The sequence below is a fragment of the Pseudophryne corroboree genome, chromosome 1 (genome assembly GCF_028390025.1).
Source record: "Pseudophryne corroboree isolate aPseCor3 chromosome 1, aPseCor3.hap2, whole genome shotgun sequence".
NCBI classification, from domain to species: domain Eukaryota; kingdom Metazoa; phylum Chordata; class Amphibia; order Anura; family Myobatrachidae; genus Pseudophryne; species Pseudophryne corroboree.
The window spans coordinates 848,100,176-848,123,249 of record NC_086444.1 but is presented as its reverse complement, the minus strand read 5'-3'; the positions used below and the strand labels follow the sequence as shown (position 1 = coordinate 848,123,249).

General features: G+C 43.4%; 1 protein-coding gene across 1 annotated transcript in view; it reads right to left on the bottom strand.

Annotated features, from left to right (window-relative positions):
* TMEM150C (transmembrane protein 150C) overlaps window positions 1–23,074 on the bottom strand; it is a 274,651-nt gene that overhangs the window by 68,524 nt on the left and 183,053 nt on the right. The window contains exon 2 of the mRNA XM_063919940.1: window positions 22,665–22,745. The gene's annotated coding sequence lies outside the window, so the exon portion shown is untranslated. The remainder of the gene's footprint in view (window positions 1–22,664; window positions 22,746–23,074) is intronic.

Below are 23,074 nucleotides of genomic sequence, written 5' to 3'. Positions count from 1 at the left end.
TGGAGGAGCAGCAAAAGGCCATTCAAGCCTATACATCTGCCCACGATATAGGCAAAGGAGGGGGAATGCACCTGACTCAAGCGCAGTGGAGAATGATTTCAACGTTGTGCAAGGTTCAGCAACCCTTTGAACTTGCCACACGTGAAGTCAGTTCAGACACTGCCAGCCTGAGTCAGGTCATTCCCCTCATCAGGCTTTTGCAGAAGAAGCTGGAGACATTGAAGGAGGATCTAAAACAGAGCGATTCCGCTAGGCATGTGGGACTTGTGGATGGAGCCCTTCATTCGCTTAACCAGGATTCACGGGTGGTCAATCTGTTGAAATCAGAGCACTACATTTTGGCCACCGTGCTCGATCCTAGATTTAAAACCTACGTTGTATCTCTCTTTCCGGCAGACACAAGTCTGCAGAGGTTCAAAGACCTGCTGGTGAGAAAATTGTCAAGTCAAGCGGAACGTGACCCGTCAACATCTCCTTCACATTCTCCCGCAACTGGGGGTGCGAGGAAAAGGCTAAGAATTCCGAGCCCACCCGCTGGCGGTGATGCAGGGCAGTCTGGAGCGAGTGCTGACATCTGGTCCGGACTGAAGGACCTGCCAACGATTACTGACATGTCGTCTACTGTCACTGCATATGATTCTCTCACCATTGAAAGAATGGTGGAGGATTATATGAGTGACCGCATCCAAGTAGGCACGTCAGACAGTCCGTACGTATACTGGCAGGAAAAAGAGGCAATTTGGAGGCCCTTGCACAAACTGGCTTTATTCTACCTAAGTTGCCCTCCCTCCAGTGTGTACTCTGAAAGAGTGTTTAGTGCAGCCGCTCACCTTGTCAGCAATCGGCGTACGAGGTTACTACCAGAAAATGTGGAGATGATGTTCATCAAAATGAATTATAATCAATTCCTCCGTGGAGACATTCACCAGCAGCAATTGCCTCCAGAAAGTACACAGGGACCTGAGATGGTGGATTCCAGTGGGGACGAATTAATAATCTGTGAGGAGGGGGATGTACACAGTGAAAGGGGTGAGGAATCGGAGGATGATGATGAGGTGGACATCTTGCCTCTGTAGAGCCAGTTTGTGCTAGGAGAGATTGATTGCTTCTTTTTTTGGTGGGGGCCCAAACTAACCAGTCATTTCAGTCACAGTCGTGTGGCAGACCCTGTCGCTGAAATGATGGGTTCGTTAAAGTGTGCATGTCCTGTTTATACAACATAAGGGTGGGTGGGAGGGCCCAGGGACAATTCCATCTTGCACCTCTTTTTTCTTTCATTTTTCTTTGCATCATGTGCTGTTTGGGGACAATTTTTTTGAAGTGCCATCCTGCCTGACACTGCAGTGCCACTCCTAGATGGGCCAGGTGTTTGTGTCGGCCACTTGTGTCGCTTAGCTTAGTCACACAGCGACCTTGGTGCGCCTCTTTTTTTCTTTGCATCATGTGCTGTTTGGGGACAATTTTTTTGAAGTGCCATCATGCCTGACACTGGAGTTCCACTCCTAGATGGGCCAGGTGTTTGTGTAGGCCACTTGGGTCGCTTAGCTTAGTCACACAGCGACCTTGGTGCGCCTCTTTTTTTCTTTGCATCATGTGCTGTTTGGGGACTATTTTTTAAATCTGCCATCCTGTCTGACACTGCAGTGCCACTCCTAGATGGGCCAGGTGTTTGTGTCGGCCACTTGGGTCGCTTAGCTTAGTCACACAGCGACCTTGGTGCGCCTCTTTTTTTGTTTGCATCATGTGCTGTTTGGGGACAATTTTTTTGAAGTGCCATCCTGCCTGACACTGGAGTGCCACTCCTTGATGGGCCAGGTGTTTGTGTCGGCCACTTGGGTCGCTTAGCTTAGTCACACAGCGACCTTGGTGCGCCTCTTTTTTTCTTTGCATCATGTGCTGTTTGGGGACTATTTTTTAAATCTGCCATCCTGTCTGACACTGCAGTGCCACTCCTAGATGGGCCAGGTGTTTGTGTCGGCCACTTGGGTCGCTTAGCTTAGTCACACAGCGACCTTGGTGCGCCTCTTTTTTTGTTTGCATCATGTGCTGTTTGGGGACAATTTTTTTGAAGTGCCATCCTGCCTGACACTGGAGTGCCACTCCTTGATGGGCCAGGTGTTTGTGTCGGCCACTTGGGTCGCTTAGCTTAGTCACACAGCGACCTTGGTGCGCCTCTTTTTTTCTTTGCATCATGTGCTGTTTGGGGACTATTTTTTAAATCTGCCATCCTGTCTGACACTGCAGTGCCACTCCTAGATGGGCCAGGTGTTTGTGTCGGCCACTTGGGTCGCTTAGCTTAGTCACACAGCTACCTCATTGCGCCTCTTTTTTTCTTTGCATCATGTGCTGTTTGGGGACTATTTTTTTGAAGTGCCATCCTGCCTGACACTGCAGTGCCACTCCTAGATGGGCCAGGTGTTTGTGTCGGCCACTTGTGTCGCTTAGCTTAGTCACACAGCGACCTTGGTGCGCCTCTTTTTTTCTTTGCATCATGTGCTGCTTGGGGACAATTTTTTTGAAGTGCCATCCTGCCTGACACTGCAGTGCCACTCCTAGATGGGCCAGGTGTTTGTGTCGGCCACTTGTGTCGCTTAGCTTAGCCATCCAGCGACCTCGGTGCAAATTTTAGGACTAAAAATAATATTGTGAGGTGTGAGGTGTTCAGAATAGACTGAAAATGAGTGTAAATTATGGTTATTGAGGTTAATAATACTATGGGATCAAAATTACCCCCAAATTCTATGATTTAAGCTGTTTTTGAGGGTTTTTTGTAAAAAAAAACACCCGAATCCGACAAAAATTTTTCTGGGAGGTTTTGCCAAAACGCGTCCGAATCCAAAACACGGCCGCGGAACCGAATCCAAAACACAAAACCCGAAAAATGTCCGGTGCACATCACTAGTGAAAATATGCTAATGTAACCAGTGTCGGACTGGGTCAAGAAGGACCCACCGGGGAATGCCATGGTAGGGTCCCATGTTTAGTGGTGTGGTCAGCCGCTACATTGGTTTGCCAAACTATTTGAGAGTGCATGGGCTGGATAAATATATAAATACTGCTAGTGTATGCATGATAATGTACCAAATAAATATTGGCAATGCGCTGTAGAGAATACATCATAGTCCTGTGCAGTATAAGGTAACATAAGTATTATGTATAATTCAAGTACACAGTCTGGAACCTAATCCCGAGAGGAGGAGAAGGGGGCCCCAACGGCGGTTTCCCCTGTACCCCTGTGGGCCAGTCCAACCCTGAATGTAATAGCCGCCGGGATTTCTATAGAGATGCCCACCACAGAATTGATGTAGATCCAGAAAACATCAACTCCTCGAGTAAGTTCATGGTCACTCAGAAAGGCCGCCACAACTGACACAAGTCAAAGACGTAATTCCTAAGTACAAGATCACAGTGAGTAGCTGATAGATGTCCTGAAACCGTTCGGTATGTACTGTAGTGGGGATGTAGTTGGTATCCCGATGAGTAGAATGCCAGCGGTCAGAAGACCGGCGCTGGAATTCTAACATCGCTCAGAATCCTGACAGTCAGCATCCCGAACATAAGTGTGCCAGGGAGGGTTAGGATTAGGCTGCAGTGGGGGTAAGGGTTGGGGGTGGAGGTTAGGGTCAGGCACAAGGGGGAGGCTTAAGGTTAGGCTGCCGGAGGGGAGGGTTAGGCTGCAGTTAGGGAGGGTTAGGGGGAGGGGGAGTGTTAGCATAAGTATTGGGATTCTGACAGTTGGGATGCCACTGGCGGTATTCTGGCCACTGGCATACTCACTGTAGGGATCCTGTACACAAGCCACATAGTGTAGCCTGCACATGTAATGCATTCTGCCATATACAGTAACACTGTTTCTCAATGCTTTATCAGGCTTAACTGGGGTCCGCTGGCATGAATTATGCTCTATAATACATATGAGCTGGTAATCAGAATATAAAATGCATTGCCTACATGTCCGAAATAAACTTATCTCTAATAAACAGACATCCTTTACCATCACAAATAAGTAAAGCTCTGTCTCTGGTGCTCATCCCTACCTTAACTTACATCTGTAATCTCTCTCTCTCTACTTGTATTTTTCCTTCACTCTTCAAGCATGCAGTGATTACTCCCATTTTGAAAAAACAAAATTCTGACCCTAACTCTCTCTCAAACTACCGCCCTATCTCTCATCTCCCTTGTCTCTCTAAGCTACTTGAGAGACTTACCTACACTCGACTCACACACTTTCTTAACTCACACAATTTATTTGACCCACTTCAGTCAGGCTTCCGTTTCCAACACTCCACAGAGACAGCACTGACTAAAGTGGTTAATGATTTGGTCACTACAAAGTCTAAAGGCCATTACTCACTACTTATTATTCTAGATCTATCTGCTGCCTTTGACACTGTTGACCACTCTCTTCTCATACAAACACTACAATCCCCAGGTCTTAAAGACACAGCCCAACTTGGTTCCTATCCTACTTATCTAATCGCTCCTTCAGTGTTCGCTTCTCTGAATCTACCTCCTGTTCGCTACCTCTTTCAGTTGGAGTACCGCAAGGCTCAGTCTTGGGTCCTCTACTTTTCTCTATCTATACCTCATCTCTTGGTAAACTAATCAGCTCTTTTGGATTTCAGTATCATCTGTTCGCAGATGATACTCAAATCTACCTATTTTCCCCTGATTTGTCCCTATCTGTACTGGGTTGTGTCACTGAATGCCTATCTGCCATTTCATCTTGGATGACATCTCACCACCTCAAACTTAATATTTCAAACACAGAGTTAATTATATTTCCTCCGGCCAATAGTAGGTACCAACTTGATATCTCTATCACTGTTGAAAACTCGACAATCTACCCAACCCCACAAACTCGCTGCCCAGGTGTCATCCTTGACTCTGATCTGTCCTTTGTTCCCCACATTCAATCTGTCTCAAGATCATGTTACATGCATCTAAAAAACATATCTAAAATACGACCATACCTTACACAAGACACTGCTAAAACTCTAATCAATGCTCTCATTATCTCCCACATTGAATATTGCAATAGTCTCCTAACAGGTCTTCCCAAAACAAGACTCTCACCACTACAATCCATTCTGAATACAGCTGCGAGGCTATTCTTCCTCGCTAGACGTTCATCGTCTGCAGATCCACTCTGTCAGTCCCTCCATTGGTTACCTGTATTCTACCGTATTAAATATAAAATACTTTTACTCACACACAAGGCCATTAACCAAACTACACCAACGTACATTACTTCGCTTATCTCAAAATATCTCCCAACCCAACCTCTACGCTCTTCACAAGATCTGCATCTCTCATCCACACTCATTACTCGCTCCCACTCACGACTGCAGGACTTTCATCTGGCTGCACCCACTCTGTGGAATGCCCTACCACATACAATAAGACTCTCCTCTAGTCTCCAAACCTTCAAGCGTTCCTCTTCAGGCAAGCATATCAAATTCCAGAACCGCCCACATAACTTCATAAACCTTGCTATCAAATTGCATCCAGTCTGCACAGTCCACACATAGCCTCACATGTCTTCTCATCCTTCCTCTCGACCCCGGTTCGTCATTGCTGTATGACCATATCATACAGCCCACCAAGAACCTTTGCAATCTGGTGGACAACTATGCAATAGATAGCACCTATCCTTGTGTATACATGCCTATTTCCCTATAGATTGTAAGCTTGCGAGCAGGTCCTTACTACCTCTATGACTGTTTGTTATTACCCAGTTTTGTTATATCATTGTTTTGTTATATCATTGTTATTTCCGATTGTAAAGCGCAACGGAATTTGCTGCGCTATATAAGAAACTGTTAATAAATAATAAATAAATAAATCTAGACCTTCTTTTAGATTAAACATTTTCTAAGGACTTGTTCCTGGTGTTCACACTTCACATTAATCTTTCCACATTAGTAAGAACAACTTGATCGCTCCCTGTTCCTGTTTTTTGAAACTACATCTTTGATATACGCATTTTTTTCAGTGTTGATTATTTAATGAAATGATTGATTTGTACTTTGAACATCTCTTTCTTTGGATTGGTTCGCCCAAAGACGGAGCAGGTTTTGTAAGGAAAAGCCACAGATCTTTAGCGCACCTAAACACACTCCTCATTGCTGTCACTCTTTAATGGGACACTAGTGCACTAGTCTGTTTTCTATTCTTATTAATGTGTTTGATTTATTTAGATAAAATAAGGAGAAAGTACAAAAGAAAGACACTGAAATGTTGTCTCCATGAGAAGCAACAACGTTTTGATTGAAGATTATCTAGTTCTTTTATTACGCAAGGCAATCTCTAAAATGCTGTTGCCACCTTGGTATGCCTTCTAACCTAAGAAAACCCTTGAGTGCCTTTCTATATTTAGATTTAGATAAGCATTATCTAATCTTTTTTAAATTGTACGGATCCATTACCTATATGTTATATGTTTATGTTGAATAAAAGTGTCAGCAAAACAGAGCAGTGAGTTAACATCTTTAGTTCAGTTCAGTACTTCAGTTTAGAGGACCACCCTTAGGGGGTTAGTCAGAGATGGCCGCAGATCATTGCATCAAGATTCACGTCCATCTCCTCACATGCTGGGGGCCGCACAGCACAGGCCAAGGCCGCTCAGCATGTGTGGCGCTGCCTACCAATGCGTCCGCAATTTAATTGCGGACGCATCGATTTAAGGTCGACCTCTGCCTGTGCAGCCTGGCTGCACTGGCAGGGGGTCTGCCACCATTTTTTTATAGGAGCGGCTGAAAGAGACGTCACGCAGCCACCCTGAAAAAGCTCACTACACGCCCCCCGTTTTTACTGCCAGGTCTGCGAAACGGCACACCCGAACACCCGCCGCTGTCACAATATATAAATCTATATATTTATTTTTACCAATGTGTGACATCACACTGTACTTGCTACTTAATCTATACAATCAGTTGTAATAATGTCTTTTAGCTAAATCTTTTAGTTGAATATTAAATCAGGCACTTTATCTATTGTCAGTATACAGTATGTGTGAGAACTGAACTCTCTTTTTAAATGATTGTCTAGAATAAAGCATAGAATAGAGAATGTATTATATCTATTTTAATAACCTGGATAATAAAACAACATACTTGCGATAGCATAGGAAACCCGAGCTTTTATAGTCTGACCATAATAAATGATGTAGAAAAGTGCCCTTTTCCTCACATGTGCTGCAGTTTTCCTTGGGTATAAAATACAGCCTTAGGACTCCTTGGTGTCCTACAGCAATGATGTAAGATTTCTAGTCTGTAGAAGCGGCCTTAAGGGAAGAGTAAAAGGTTTATGTGCAAACATCCAGCTGCTTTCTAGTCTTGTTCTGAGACTGAGACAGAGTTACATTTCACATTTTATTACGCTGTGGGAAGAAGTTGAATAATCTGCTCATCACTATGTACTGCTTGTAAAGCTTTAAATAGTTTATATGGAACCCAAGCTCTTTCTACCAAATACCCTACTCCTACTGATATACAGAGTTACAAACAACACATATAATGTAACAGCTGGCAAATGCCAGAAGAGCCAATCACCTGACGAGGCGGTCCAGACGTTTGGAGGCCTGGCTGAGCGGCTCTGCCTATGGGTATGGGTCGTTGGGTCGATACAACTTAGATCGACAGTCATTAGGTCGACCACTGAAGGTCGACATGGGCATTAGGTCAACATGTACTAGGTCGACAAGAGTTTTTGGACTTTTTTTTGTGTTGTTTTCTTCGTAAAGTGACAGGGAACCCCAATTAGTGCACGTGTCCCCTCGCATGGCTCGCTTCGCTCGCCATGCTTCGGGCAAGGTGCCTTGCTCCACTACCACTGCGCTCGGCACAGGTTACCGTTCCCAATTGTAGTCCACGTGGATGGTAAAGTATGAAAAAGTCCAAAAATATGTTTAAAAAAAAAACCTCATGTCGACCTTTTGACCTGTTGACCTAGTACATGTCGACCTAATGCCCATGTTGACCTTGTGCATGTCGACATAATGCCCATGTCGACTTTCAGTGGTCGACCTAATGACTGTCGACCTAAGTTGTGTCAACCTAACGACTGTATCCCCTGCCTATGCTTAGACAGGGCCACGCCCCACAAACATGACCACACCCTTTCTCATACACAGGCATGCTTACTGCGTGCGTGCGGAAAGAAGAAAAACCCCTGAAACTCTTATAGAAATATCTGTATGTTGTCTTAGTAGCGCTTTATTTAAAAAAAAAACCCTTTTATATTGGGCTTGTATTTATTATACTATTATATTATTTATTGTATTTATTATATTATCGAAAGAGAATTTGCAAAACTTTGGGATTAAATTGCTGATTACAGAAATTGCAGATAACTATTATTATATTCATGCAATAGAAAAACAAGGACAGCTATTTTAAGACACTGTACACAAAAACATTTGTATTGTTATAAAAGAACGAGAGACTGTATAGGATAGAGTGAATATAAGCACCCTGTTTGTTATGTAGCTAAGCTGGTTAGAGCTGGTTTTGTGTTGATATTTTTTAATAGGTGTTGATGTATGTCAATTAAACATTATCCAATAGGGAGTAGTTAGGTAGGCGGGTTCCCTGTTTGTTAGGTAGCTAAGCTAGTTAGATCTGGTTTTTGTGTTGATATTTTCTAATAGGTTGTTAATAGATGTCAATCAAGCATTATCCAATAGGGAGTAGTTAGGTAGGCGGGGTAGATTAGTTTATTTAACTGCTGGCAGAGGATTCAAATTCCTCTTGCCATTTTGTGATCCCTGGGGCTGGTAAAGTATTTAGTATCACTCCACAGGTGTTTCATATACTGCTAATTGGTTTAAGATAAATTTATTCCTTGATAATATTATTAACACTTACGTAGTTAAAGCATATTAAATTTGGTGGCTTGTATATTGGAGGTTTATTTGGTAAAAAGAAAAAATTGTGAGGTAATTTTAAGGGTTAGGCTTAGGTAGGGTTTTTGCTGCCACTTAAGTACTTTAGGTATTATAATGCCTCGCCCCCGCCGCAGTGCGCCCCCTCCCCGCCGCTTGGTTGAGGTATCCAGACCTCTTTCTGCAGCCGCTGCCTCTCCGGCCGTGAGGGGAGCGCAGCGTTTCTCTGTGAGGGGAGCCGGTCACGCAGCTCCCAGCGCTCGCGCGGCTTCCAGCACTCGCGCGGCTCCGTCGGAGGCAGCGGTGACGAGTCACCCGCCTCCCTCTCCGTCTCCCTCAGTGCTGCGGGCCTGGCTGTCGGGAGCGACAGCCAGCCCTGCGAGCACACCCCGCCGGCCATCCCCAGCATTAAGCAGCGGGTCCGGTGCGTCGGCACCCGCTGCTCCAAGCCCCGCCCCCGTTGCCATGACGACGGACCCGGCGGCCGTTAGCCCCTCTCCCACAGCTTTAGGAGCTGGGGAGGGGAGAGCAGTGGCAGGGATAGGCGAGCAGCCATTAGTAACCCAAGGGAGAGGCAATATATTAGCCTCTCCCATTGTGGGTGAAAGTAATAATAATGTAAATGTGGTGGGGGCAACAGGGAATATGAGGAGTTCCCCAGGGCCTGCAGTGGCAGGTTTGGGTACGACAAGGGGATTGTTTGCAATCCCCCCCCTCCCCCTTTTTCACATCAATTTAATGTGCAGACAAGGGGGAATTTTCAACCCCAGCAAGGGTCCTGGTCCCCGTATTTTAGTCAAGGGGCACAAGAAAATGTCGTGCAGCTGCCTTTAACAAGACAGCAGCATTTCTTTAACCCTCAATATACCCAGCAGTTAGGTAATTTATATCAACCGTTTGCTTTTCCACAGTTTATGCATATTCCGAGCCCCCCGCAGGCGGGCCCTCAATATGGGCATTGGTTTCAGCCTGCGCCTAATCAGTTTATGGGTGTTCATCAGATAGGGATGCCGCCTCTGCCACAAGTTCCTCCACCAGCTAGACCCCCATCACCAGGGCAGTCAGAGAGTCAGACAAACGTGCACTCTCAAGCACGCGCATCGTCGGTAGCAGCCGATGGGTCAGACGGGGCGGGGCAGGCAGGAAGTAACGCTGTTTTATTGAGTCCGCAGGTGTTAGCGTCTCACGCAGCTTCGTTAGATTCGTCAGCAGACGTTGGGATTTCGCAGGATCAACAATCATCGAGTCAAGTTACGGCGGGCGCGTCGCACAACGTGGGACAGGAGACCGCAGGAGACGCAGGCGAAGGTCCTTCTACATCAGGAGCTGGTAAGATAATTACAGAAATTCAGCTTAGCGCAAAATCTTCGCATTCTGACGAATCGTCGGATACGTCTAGCTCGCTGGAGAATCCGCGTAAATTTATGCGGACATTCGTTCAGCATCTTAGGGGAAAGCGTAAGGTTTCAAAGGGAGGGCGCAGTTTAGCGGGCAGTTCGGCTCCAGATGCGTCAGGCGATAGTGTGCATTGTGCAAATACGGCAATATTGAGGGGAGTAAGGTCTAAGGTGAGGGAGCGTATAAAGAAAGGGCACTTTGTAGATATGTTCGCGATTACACACGAAGCTAAAAAGGCTCTAGATACAGCAAAGGCCGGGGGGGCGGTGGCGGAAGAGGCAAGGAGGAGTTATCCCAATTGGCTTACGGGGATGTACATTTTTGCGGCTTGTTATATAGAATCTCGTCCATCGGAGTTTCTTAACGTGATTAAATATCTACATCTGATTCATAATATGTTTCTGACGGCTAGGCATAATGTTTGGCGTCAGTACGACGAATTATTTAGGAAGAAGCAAGACGGTCAGAAATTGCTAAGTTTAGGTTTCAAAGATGTAGAGGTTTGGTTGGAGGTAACTCATAGTAATAGGTCTTTTACGGAGTCGATGGGTCGTAAACAGCCCTTTCAGTTTAGACCAGGTTTTAACACAGGAGGAAGAGGAAAATGTTACGCGTTCAATAACGCGCAATGCAGTAGGGGAACAACATGTAGATATAGACATATCTGCATGCTGTGTGGCGGAGGTCACGCAGCAAAGGATTGCAGCAGGTCCGCAACTCAATCAGGGGGTAGAGGGGAGCAGAGGGCCGCTAATAGGTAAAGCCGAGTCCCCAGTAGATGTGGTAGTTTTAGAACGTTGGTTGGACCGCTATCCTCTCAGGGAGGAGGCGGCATTTTTATTGCAAGGTTTTAAGTTCGGTTTTAAATTGCCAATAGTTAGGCCAGTATTAGTTTTAGCCAGGAGGAATCTTAAATCAGCTAGAGATTATCCAGAAATAGTAAGAGCCAAAATTGCTGCTGAAGTTAGTTTGGGGCGTATGTGTGGACCTTTTAAAAGTCCGCCTTTAGCTGAATTTTGTGTTTCACCATTGGGGGTAGTTCCAAAAAAGGAGCCGGGTAAATTTCGGATAATTCAGCACCTTTCCTATCCGGAAGGGGGCTCAATAAACGAGGCTCTGGACCCTTCTTTGTGTAGCGTTAAGTATCAGTCTTTTGAGGAAGCCGTTGATATGGTTCAAGGTTTTGGTGTAGGAGCTATGTTAGCAAAAGTGGATATAGAGTCGGCTTTTAGATTGTTGCCGCTGCATCCGGATTCATTTAAATACATGGGTTTCAAGCTTGAGGGCCAATTTTATGTGGACAGGTGTTTGCCGATGGGCTGTTCAATTTCGTGTTCTTACTTTGAATGTTTTAGTTCATTTTTACAGTGGTGTGTGAAGGCTGGCACAGGTCAGACAGGAGTCGCTCATTATTTGGATGATTTCTTGTTGGCAGGCCCTGCGAGTAGCTCGGCATGTAATGAATTGCTGTTTTCGGTTCAAGCTCTTTTTTCAGTAATGGGTGTACCCGTAGCTAAGGAAAAAACAGAGGGGCCTGTGACCCGTTTATCTTATCTGGGTATAGAGATTGATACTGAAGCAGGCCTTTGTAGGTTGCCAGCGGAAAAAGTGAATGGTTTAAGGAGTTTATTGGAGAATTTTATTTCTGCAAAAAAGATGACTCTGAAACAGGTACAATCACTTCTGGGGTTATTAAATTTTTCTTGTAGGGTCATTCCGATGGGAAGGATTTTTAGTCGTAGGCTAGAAAGAGCCACTGCAGGGGTTAAGAAATCGCACCATTTTATTCGCATTTCATCGGAATTGAAAGAAGATTGTATGGTTTGGTTAGAATTTTTGAGAGAATTTAATGGGGTTTGTATTTGGCTGCAGGAAGAAGTAAGCAACAGAGATTTGCAATTTTTCACAGATGCATCAGGGTCCCTAGGCTTCGGTGCTTATTTTGAAGGTGAATGGTGTGCGGAAGCTTGGCCTGAGGAATGGCGTAGGAAAGGGCTTACTAATAACATGCTTCTACTTGAGCTTTTTCAAATCATTGTCGCGGTGGAGATATGGGGCTATAAGCTAGGTAATCAAAGGGTTTTGTTTTGGTGCGACAATCTAGGGGTAGTTCAAGCGATCAACAACCAAAAGTCTTCATGTTATCATGCGTTGAAGTTGTTAAGGCATTTAACTCTTAGATGTATGCAGAAGAATATAGAGTTAAGTGCTAGGCATGTGCCTGGTGTGAGGAACGAGATAGCGGATGCTTTGTCCCGTTTTCAATGGGATAGATTTAGAGCATTAGCTCCAGCAGCTAGATTAGAGGGTTTGTCATGTCCTAAATTTGTATGGCAGATCATCAATCCGGCATGAAAGCGTTAGCATTGAAGGCATTGGCACCTGGGACGTTGAGATCGTATTCGGCAGCATGGAATGAGTGGCAGGCGTACATGAATTCGGAAGGTGGTGGTAAGAGTGTACAGGATGTTATGTTAGCGTTTGTATGGTTAGGGCATGAAAAGGGTCGTTCTAAAGCGGCTATGTCGGGTGCTTTAGCAGGAATCTCGGATTTTTCACGTTTAGAAGGGTTGATCGACCCAACTAAATCTTTTATGCTATCAAAGGCAATGAAGGGGTGGTCCAAAGAGCAGGCAAATATAGGAGATGAGCGTAGGCCGATTGACATCGAGCTTTTGAGAGATCTAATTATGGCCGTTTCGGGTATTGCGATAGGAGAGTTCGAGGTTAACCTTTTTAGTTTGGCATTTGCAGTGGCCTTTTTTGGTGCATTAAGAGTAGGTGAACTAGTTGCAAAAAACAAGGGTTCAGTGGATACGGGTATATTGTTGAGTAATGTAGTAGTTAGGAGTGATAAGCTTCTTATCAAGATACACCGGTCCAAAACGGATCAGTTGGGAAGGGGTAAATGGATTTCTGTTCCTATGCATTTGGAGCCGAGCATCTGCCCAGTAAGATTAGCTGAGGCCTTCGGGCGAATTCGTCCGAAAGGGGGGGATCAGTGGTTGGTGCATAGGGATCGGAGTCCTTTATCTAAATTTCAATTCACAAGTATTTTTAATAAATGTTTAATAGCATTGGGCCTTCCATTAGAGCATTACGGGACGCATTCTTTCAGGATAGGAGCAGCAACTTGCACAGCAGCGGCAGGCTCTTCTAAGGAAGAGATTAAGAGGTTGGGACGGTGGAAGTCAGATGCTTACAAGCGTTAGAGGGGATAAGTTGCATTAATAGAGGCATCCTGCGAGTTTGTTATTTAGGAAACCCAGGGCCATAAGCTACCCGCCGTTAAAGGGGGATTGGAGTTCTTTTCACCTTTTCCCTCACAAGAATTTTTGAGGTTTGGTGTCGTTCACCTCCATCTGGGTCGCCAAAATAACTAAGTTTTATCCCTCCCTGTTTTTAAAGGTTTGTTGAATCATAATTTAAATAAAATATTATTTGTTTTGCTGTTTTTTCTGCAGGTTTTTTGACATTGTCAAGCCGGGTGTGGATTGTGGGTCATTCATATGTCTATTGGGCCAGTAGGCACAAGGCATCTAAGTCGTTCCCTTTTAAAGTGAGGTGGATAGGTATAAGGGGAATGAGATGGAGCAATTTATTGAGTGTGCTTTGGGATGGCGAAAAGAATTGGGGTGCCCCTGATTGCTTGTTGATACACTTAGGAGGCAATGATTTAGGTACTTGTAAGGGTATAGAGTTAATTAACAGCATAAAGAAAGATTTTCAAATAATTGCTGAACATTGGCCGGCGGTTAAGGTGGTGTGGTCAGAAGTGGTACCGCGTAGATTTTGGAGGGGCACCCAAGGGGGAGTGGCGCTAGATAAAGTAAGAAGGAAGCTCAATGCCGCAACCTCCAGATTTGTTATTAGTTTAAAAGGGAAAGTGGTTAAGCATCCAGATTTGCGTTACGAGAAAGTAGAATTGTACAGATTAGATGGAGTGCATTTATCTGAAGATGGTTTGGAGTTGTTTGTCACAGCATTGTTGAAAGGTTTAAACGAATTGTGAAGGTAGGCTGTTTGGTAGCGGTTTCGCAGTCTGGAGTCTGTGAATGTGGCGGAAAGCAGTGCTATTCGGCGGCTCAATTTAGCGCAGCAGAGCTTGGCTAGCATTTCCCCTTTGAGAAAGGCGAGTCGGTCACTACCTCAGGGGAGGACCAGGTCACCATCTTAAGGAGGGACCAGCACTGTGCTAATTAAGGGGAGATGGTTCTACCTAGGACGGACTGCGCAAGGGGCGGAAACTCCGCCCCATTTATTTAAAGATTCAAAAGTTTTAAGCCATGGCCGAGTTGGCACTGCTTTTTTTGCCACCGGTGATTAACAATTCTAATTCCAATTTAATAAATTTGGCTGTGACCTCCAATTTTTCCAATCTATACAGTTGTACGTGTCATTATTTCTAGGTTATTGGTTCTAGTTTGCATAATAATAAAACATATGGGTGACTTAAAAAGAACGAGAGACTGTATAGGATAGAGTGAATATAAGCACCCTGTTTGTTATGTAGCTAAGCTAGTTAGAGCTGGTTTTGTGTTGATATTTTTTAATAGGTGTTGATGTATGTCAATTAAACATTATCCAATAGGGAGTAGTTAGGTAGGCGGGTTCCCTGTTTGTTAGGTAGCTAAGCTAGTTAGATCTGGTTTTTGTGTTGATATTTTCTAATAGGTTGTTAATAGATGTCAGTCAAGCATTATCCAATAGGGAGTAGTTAGGTAGGCGGGGTAGATTAGTTTATTTAAGTGCTGGCAGAGGATTCAAATTCCTCTTGCCATTTTGTGATCCCACCCACCCACCCAGCAATTTGAATTTGTGAATTGTGTTTTTCTTTCAATGTACTTTGAAAGTTTTTTATCGTTGGAATAATAAGCTATAATTATTCCAGCAAGTGCGAGGCGCAGCGGGCGGAAAGCAGTGCTATTCGGCGGCTCAATTTAGCGCAGCAGAGCTTGGCTAGCATTTCCCCTTTGAGAAAGGCGAGTCGGTCACTACCTCAGGGGAGGACCAGGTCACCATCTTAAGGAGGGACCAGCACTGTGCTAATTAAGGGTAGATGGTTCTACCCAGGACGGACTGCGCAAGGGGCGGAAACTCCGCCCCATTTATTTAAAGATTCAAAAGTTTTAAGCCATGGCCGAGTTGGCACTGCTTTTTTCGCCACCGGTGATTAACAATTCTAATTCCAATTTAATAAATTTGGCTGTGACCTCCAATTTTTCCAATCTATACAGTTGTACGTGTCATTATTTCTAGGTTATTGGTTCTAGTTTGCATAATAATAAAACATATGGGTGACTTATTATATTCCAATGTAGCATATGTTAAAATCCCACATTGGTTACAGCGAAACTAGAAGTTATTCACATAAGTTACGTGACAAGGTTAAATGGTTGGAGGGCAGTGATGATAAAGAAGAGGGTAATGGATCCACTTCCCAGCTGTGATAATAAAGTAATAATAATAATAATAATAATAATAATAATAATAAAGTTATAAATTTGTGCATGGAGGTGGCACATAACTGACTAACTGTAAAATTGTACTGGTCAGGGAAGTACAGGGCTGTGCAGCAGAGTTTCTATTTATAAGGGGACCTTGCTTTCCCAAATAAAGTGGGATCAGTATGAGATCCCGACGGTCGGGATCCCGGCAGTCAGGAGACCGACGCTGGGAGCCTGACAGCCGGTATCCCGGCGGCGAGTGCAGCATGTCCCCTCGCGGGCTCGCTGCGCTCGCCACGTTTTGGGCCCGGTGGTAACCGGGTGGTGCCGTGGACCACCACCAACCAAGAGTGGTAACCAGACTCCGACCGCCGGTATTTCAGCTGGTGTCAGGATTTCGGCATCGGTATCCTGACCGCCAGGATCCCGACAGGCGGTCAATTAACTGCCTATCAATAAAGTAACACTGCAAACACTCCGTTCCTTGAGAAGAAAGGATTAGTCAGGATGGACAACTACAGTATGTATACTCATGTTCCTGTCTCCTCAAAATTACTAGGAGCAACATAATTCCTGGACTTCTCCTCATCAGTTGCTATCATTAGAAAGCAGAATAAAAGATAACTTTGTAACAGGTACAGAGGAAAAAAAAAACCAGTTACAGGTACATGACTGAGGTTCTGAGGCTTCTTGCATCTATCTAATACTGACAGTTCCTCTAAGGGCAGGAACTATGGTAAAAGACAGATATTTAACAAGATTATTAGACTATGACTCAGAGGAAAAGCAAAGACAGACTAGGGATGACCATAGCAAGATGGGCACTGAATAGTGAAGGTATGCTTTGTGATGGTAACCACTGTATGGTTTATCCATGTATGCTTGCTTAGGGGTCTATTTACTAAGCTTTGGATGGAGATAAAGTAACAGCCAATCAGCTCCTAACTGTCATTTTTCAAACCCAGCCTGTAACATGGCGGTTAGGAGCTGACTGGCTGGTACTTTATCTCTGTCCACTTTATCTCTGTCCAGTTAGTAAATAGACCTCTAAAGTGGTAGCGGCAGATTTCTCCCCCAGTAAAAATCTGTCACCACCAGTGAGCCCCCAGTGATTGCAGTGGGTGTGGTTCGTTTTATCGACAGTATCTAGGTCGACAATGTTTAGGTCGACCACTATAGGTTGACAACCACTAGGTCGACATGGATGGAAGGTCGACAGGGTTTCTAGGTCGACATGTGCTAGGTCGACAGGTCTAAAGGTCGACATGAGGATTTTTTTTGTGTGTCGTTTTCTTCGTAGAGTGACCGGGATCCCAAATTAGTGCACCGCGTTCGCTCGCCATGCTTCGGGCATGGTGCCTTCGCTCCGCTACCGCTTCGCTCGGCACACTTTACCGTTCCAATCGTAGTCCACATGGATCGTTAAGTATGAAAAAAAAAAAAATGTGAAAAACTCATGTCGACCTTTAGACCTGTCGACCTAGCACATGTCGACCTAAAAACCCTGTCGACCTTCCATCCATGTCAACCTAGTGACTGTCGACCTATAGTGGTCGACCTAAACATTGTCGACCTAGACACTGTCGATCTTCAGACCGGATCCCGATTGCAGTGGCTTCACATTGCAAACCCTATAGGCTAATCACATCATTCCAATGGGAAGCCACTTCTCTGAGTTTCTGCCTGTAATGCTTCTAGGAATCTACAGCCAAAGCAGTCCTTAGAAGAGCGAGTAAGAATGGGATGGGGTGCGCAGCATGCATAAGTTCTCTGGGAAACTATAATATGTTTCTATGGGCTATAGCCAATGCAGTCCCCCAAAGCCTGTGGCTTTTGTGCATGTGCAAGCCTTGTATTTTTCCTCCCTTCCCCTACTTCCTGTTATGCTCAGGAGGGAACAAAATATGGTTGTCAAACATCAGCTTCCAATGGGCATCCGTAAGACATATAGTAGCCAATAGCAAAAGTCATGACAAGAAATTATTCAGGCAAGACTCAGGTGTCTGGATTGAGCAATTATACATCGGTTTCATAACTGAAACCAATAGAGAGTTGGGCAATAAATACAGGAGTAAGTGCACAAATAAACAGAGCAAATCCATATAGGAAAACAGGCAAGGTGGAATTAGTTACAGCACAAGGTTGGGGAAGTGCAGAGACCTGACAGCTACATCACTACTGATGTTCCTCATTTCAGTGTGCGTTTGGGCCTTTAGCAAATGTGTTTTCCCTCAGGACTGTCCACAGTACTCAGATGCCTCAGGGCCTTGATAGCACAAGGATTTCAGGACTACAAAACAGCCAACTGAGGGTAGTTAGACAAAGTAAGGTTATCAATAGTAAGTGACCAAGGCATGCATGGGTAAACAATAGGGCAGCATAACAGGATGGAGAAATGCTTATCTGAATTGTTTGTAACAGTCATCACGGCTGTTTTTAATAGATTTAAGTCAAGGTTGGCATTATAACTGTGGGGATTTATGAAGCTTGGCTGTTTCTTCTTAGCCAACAATTCGAAAAAGATCATCTGCTTCCATCAGCAACTATGACTATTATCCATTTCCCCTTCAGCACAGAAACTGTTTAATGAATATAGTATAAAGTGACTTTAGCACTCAAAATCTAGGGGAAAACGACAAGGACAAGTCACAAAAGGTAATATTTACTTGATGAGGTGTTGCCAATATCATATGGAGTGGCAGCCGTCCAAGTGCAGACAAGAACCTCCACAGTTGCCACCACGCCCATGCCGATCTAGTCTAATTTATCAATAGTTTTATTTTCAACAAGGTATATCATGAAACCTTTAGTGCTTGCTCTACCAAAAAAAGTTGTTAATTATTTAAGACTTTTTAAAGTAGTGTACAACGTATGCCACAATCTAACAAAACAGTTTACAAATAACTTATCTACAAATGCCAGCCTGCAACAACAGACAATACCTTATTAAGTAAATATTACCTTTTGTGACTTGCCCCTGTAATGTTCCCCTAGATTCTGCGTGCTAAATTCACTTTATACTAGATTCATAAAACAGTTTCTGCTGCTGAAGGGGAACTGGAGAATAGTTGTAGCTGCTGATGGAAGCAGCTGATTTCTTTCGGATTGTTGGCTAAAAAGAAATAGCCACATTTCATAAATCCCCACAGTTATTCATGCCAAACTTAGCAGTAGACTCAGTCCAAAACAAACTCACAAAAGCAGAATTCTTTGATGGCGGATAAATTTGAAATTTTATTAAATCTATTAAAAACAGCAGTGATGCCCGTTACAAATAATTCAGATAAGCATTTCTCCATCCTGTTATGCTGCCCTATTGTTTACCCATGCATGCCTTGTCCGCTTACTATTGATAACCTTCCTTTGTCTATTCACCCTTAGCTTGCTGTTTTGTAGTCCTGAAATTCCTTGTGATAAACTAATCAGGTCTTTTGGGTTTCAGTATCATCTGTATGCAGATGATACTCAAATCTACCTATCCTCCCCAGATCTGTATTGGTCCATGTCACTGAATGCCTTTCTTGACACCTCAAACTTAATATTTCCAAAACAGAGTTAATTGTATTTCCACCGGCCAATAGTAGTTACCAACCTGATATCTCTATCACTGTTGAGAACTCGACAATCAACCCTACCCCACAAGCTCACTGCCTAGATGTCATCCTTGACTCTCAACTGTCCTTTGTTCCCCACATTCAATCTGTCTCAAAATCATGTTACATGCATCTAAAAAACATATCCAAAATACAACCATACCTTACAGAAGACACAGCAAAAACTCTAATCCACGCTCTCATTATCTCCCACATTGATTATTGCAATAGTCTTCTTACTGGTCTTAGTTATTACTAGACAGAGACTCTCACCCTCGTACAATCCATTCTGAATGCAGCTGCGAGGCTAATCTTCCTCGCTAGACGTTCATCGGCTGCAGATCCACTGTCAGTCCCTTCATTCGTTACCTGTATTCTACCGTATTCAATATAAAATACTTTTACTCACACACAAGGCCATTAACCAAACTACACCAATGTATAGCTCCTTGCTTATCTCAAAATATCTCCCAACCCGACCTCTTCGCTCTTCACAAGATCTATGTCTCTCATCCACACTCATTATTCGCTTCCATACACAACTGCAGGACTTTCTTTGGGCTGCACCCACTCTGTGGAATGCCCTACCATGCACTGTAAGACTCTCCTCTAGTCTCCAAACCTTCAAGCTTTCCCTGAAAACTCACCTCTTCAGACAAGCTTATCAAATTCCAGAACTGCTCACATAACCTTCATAACCTTTCATATCCAATTATATCCCAGCTGTACAGTCCACACATACAGTATCCTTGTGTATCAATGCCTAGTTCTCAATATAAGGTTGCGAGCAGGGCCTTCCTACCTCTATGACTGTCTGTCATAACCCAGTTTTGTTTTATAATTGTTGTTTCCAACTTTAAAGCACAATGGAATTTGCTGCACAATATAAAAAACTGTTAAAAAATAAATAAATGTTTCCATTTGATATGATTTATCCATCCTAACATTTCTTTCAAGGAGTGCTAAGATTACAATCTACACTGCCATGAGAAATACAGTTTTTTAAACCTAAATCAAATTGAACCACAACACTGTAACTATGTGGATTGCGTTGGGATCAGCTCTGTTTTTAACCTTTCTCACCGTGTGAACAATGATTTGAGGAGTGTTTTTCAGATATGGAAGAATTAATCAATTCAGTTGACCTACTGAATTTCAGAGATTTGCCATTGCTGAAATTTATTTTAAAGAGGTCCCAGTATGCTAAACATCCCAAATATAATTAACGAGCAATGGTTAATTAGACCAATCACTGAAACCGAAAGAAGCAAATGCCACACATCAACAAAAGTCTTAGAACAGGAATTTACAGACTGTTGGACACTTATTCTTTCTGGATTATACTCATTAAAAACCACTGGATGCTCCCTGAGGAGGTTATTTATGAAATGCACTCAGCAAGTACCTGAAAACACCTCAGTTTTCCACCAATACCTACAAGGTCCATCCATGAATTTCAAGGTGCACATTTACATTTTGCTCTTGACAAAGACATTCTTAGGTGAAAAATTGACACTGCTGAAAGTTGCAAATGACATATAAAAGTCCAGCTAGCCAGCACTTTAGAATCACCCCTTACAATTAATATAAATATATTTAAGTTTTTCTACTAAAATTCTGCTTAGCCCCATATAAAGGCTTAAATTATTCATGTGCATTAGGGGACATTTAGACAACTCAACACTGAGGCATATAATGGGTCCTGTTAAAGCTATAGAACAAAACTATGAGGTTGTGCACAGTGATTTTGGACACACAACGAGCTCTGCTTCACACTTATATCCTACTGCTCGGAGATGGTCACAGCTGTATGGAAGTCACCAATTCTGCAACGCTGGGAGATACATTAGCAACGGTTGGATGCTGCTTTGTAGCTATGATAAGCTCATGAGAGGTGCCCTTTCTTCTGCTGGTGGCTTCATTACTACTGGTGCCCAACATCCACAATGACCATAAGCAGCACAAGAATCATCCTATGAAAGCTGGTCAAATCATTTCAAATAATCCAGGTTGTGTTTGCCAAATACTGACAGGACCCAATTTGAGCCTATATTTTGATGCAAATATGGCTAAGTGTGTGTGACAAGATCCAGGACTCCCTTGCACCAAACACGAAATACCTGTACTTTTGGATTCCATAATAATGCAAGAAATAGTTAATCCTTTAAAGGACATATATGACATAACAGTCAGTAAAAACTATAATATGCTGGTGCATCTTGTCAGAATTCAGATTCCTGGTGCAACAAGCTGAACCGAATTAGTGGAAAACTTTAAAAACACAAAATTATAAAGGCATCATTGTGGATCAATCTATTAATATTGCAAAGCTGTACATTTTTACATTACATTGCCTATTATTCATGGCACTGTATGTGTTGTAAGAGACCAGCTCTGATTGTTAGATAGGGTGGGTAAACAATGTATAATTATGCTGCATATTTTGTTTGTGGAAAGCTTTTGGGGCTACTTCACACCCACCGGTTTTACCGGATGGCAAAAAGTCATCTAGTTTTTGGCCGTGTTCTAGAGCCTTTCACACAGAACGGCTTTGTGCAGTGCTGAATAATGTGGGCGTGTGCAGCAGCAGACACCACAGCAGTAGCAGGAGCCAGACGGCAGCCACCTAGCCAGTGGTTAATGACAGCTGTAACATGGTGAAGTGTCCGTGCCGTCTGAAAGCATCTATGTTGTTACATGGTTTACAGAAAAAAAACTTCACGCCCAAAAACCGGGTGGCTTTTTGCCGTCAGGTGATAACCGGTGGGCGTGAAATAACCTTTAGTCAGGACAGCAGACAGAACAATGACATATGCAGGTTACATATTATTATTATTATTACTCACAAGTGTTTCACAGCGCCGTACATACGACACACATTAGAACAATACAGGGTACATAGAACTTAACATTACATAAAAATGAAAACAGAGCACTGGTAACAATTAGCACCACAATTCTCAGTACACACTACAGCTGAGATGTAAGGAGGCAAAGGAGTAGTTGGCATACTACTAGGAGCAGGCAGCCGCTGGAAGAGATGAACAGTCACGAGCAGGAGGAAATGCAGGTATAGACAGTCGCTGAGTAGGAGAGAGCTGTAATTGAAGTGCGAGAGAAGGTGGTTGTGAGAGCAAGAGGGAAAAGGGCCCTGCTCCAAGGAGCTTACAATCTGGGGGGGGGGGGGGGGGGGATGCTCATAATATCCATGTATAAAGCAGAACATTGCATCCTTGTTTCAGTCAAACAGAAAAGGATTGTAACAATAAAACAATAATTTATTTTAAATTAAGTATAAGTAACATTGTTTCTAAAGTACATGTCTGTATAATATGGACTAACCTGTTGGCGGCAGCAGACTTATAGAGCTCTGGAAAATGCAGTAACTGAATGAAATTCCTTGATCATCACAGAGACAATCACCTAATAGAAACAAAAATAAAGTTCTTGGGTTATTCACGTCTGAGTAATACTTCAGCATACAGTACCTAGGTTAGAAATGCTAGATTTTATTATCCCCTTGTTGATTTTTTTTTTTATACATTAGTGTCATGTGAACTCTTTTTAAATACAATTCTTCGATTAGTAATTGGACATCAATTTTGTAGTTTCCCAAATGTTAACTGCTATGCTGTCATTAATGTGTCTTCTTGTGATGGTGGCATTAAGCTGGATTTCTACCAGTTGTTCTACTGACATTTGCAGGGATAATAACACCAACAATTTGTCTCTCCATAAAGAAACTAAAACCT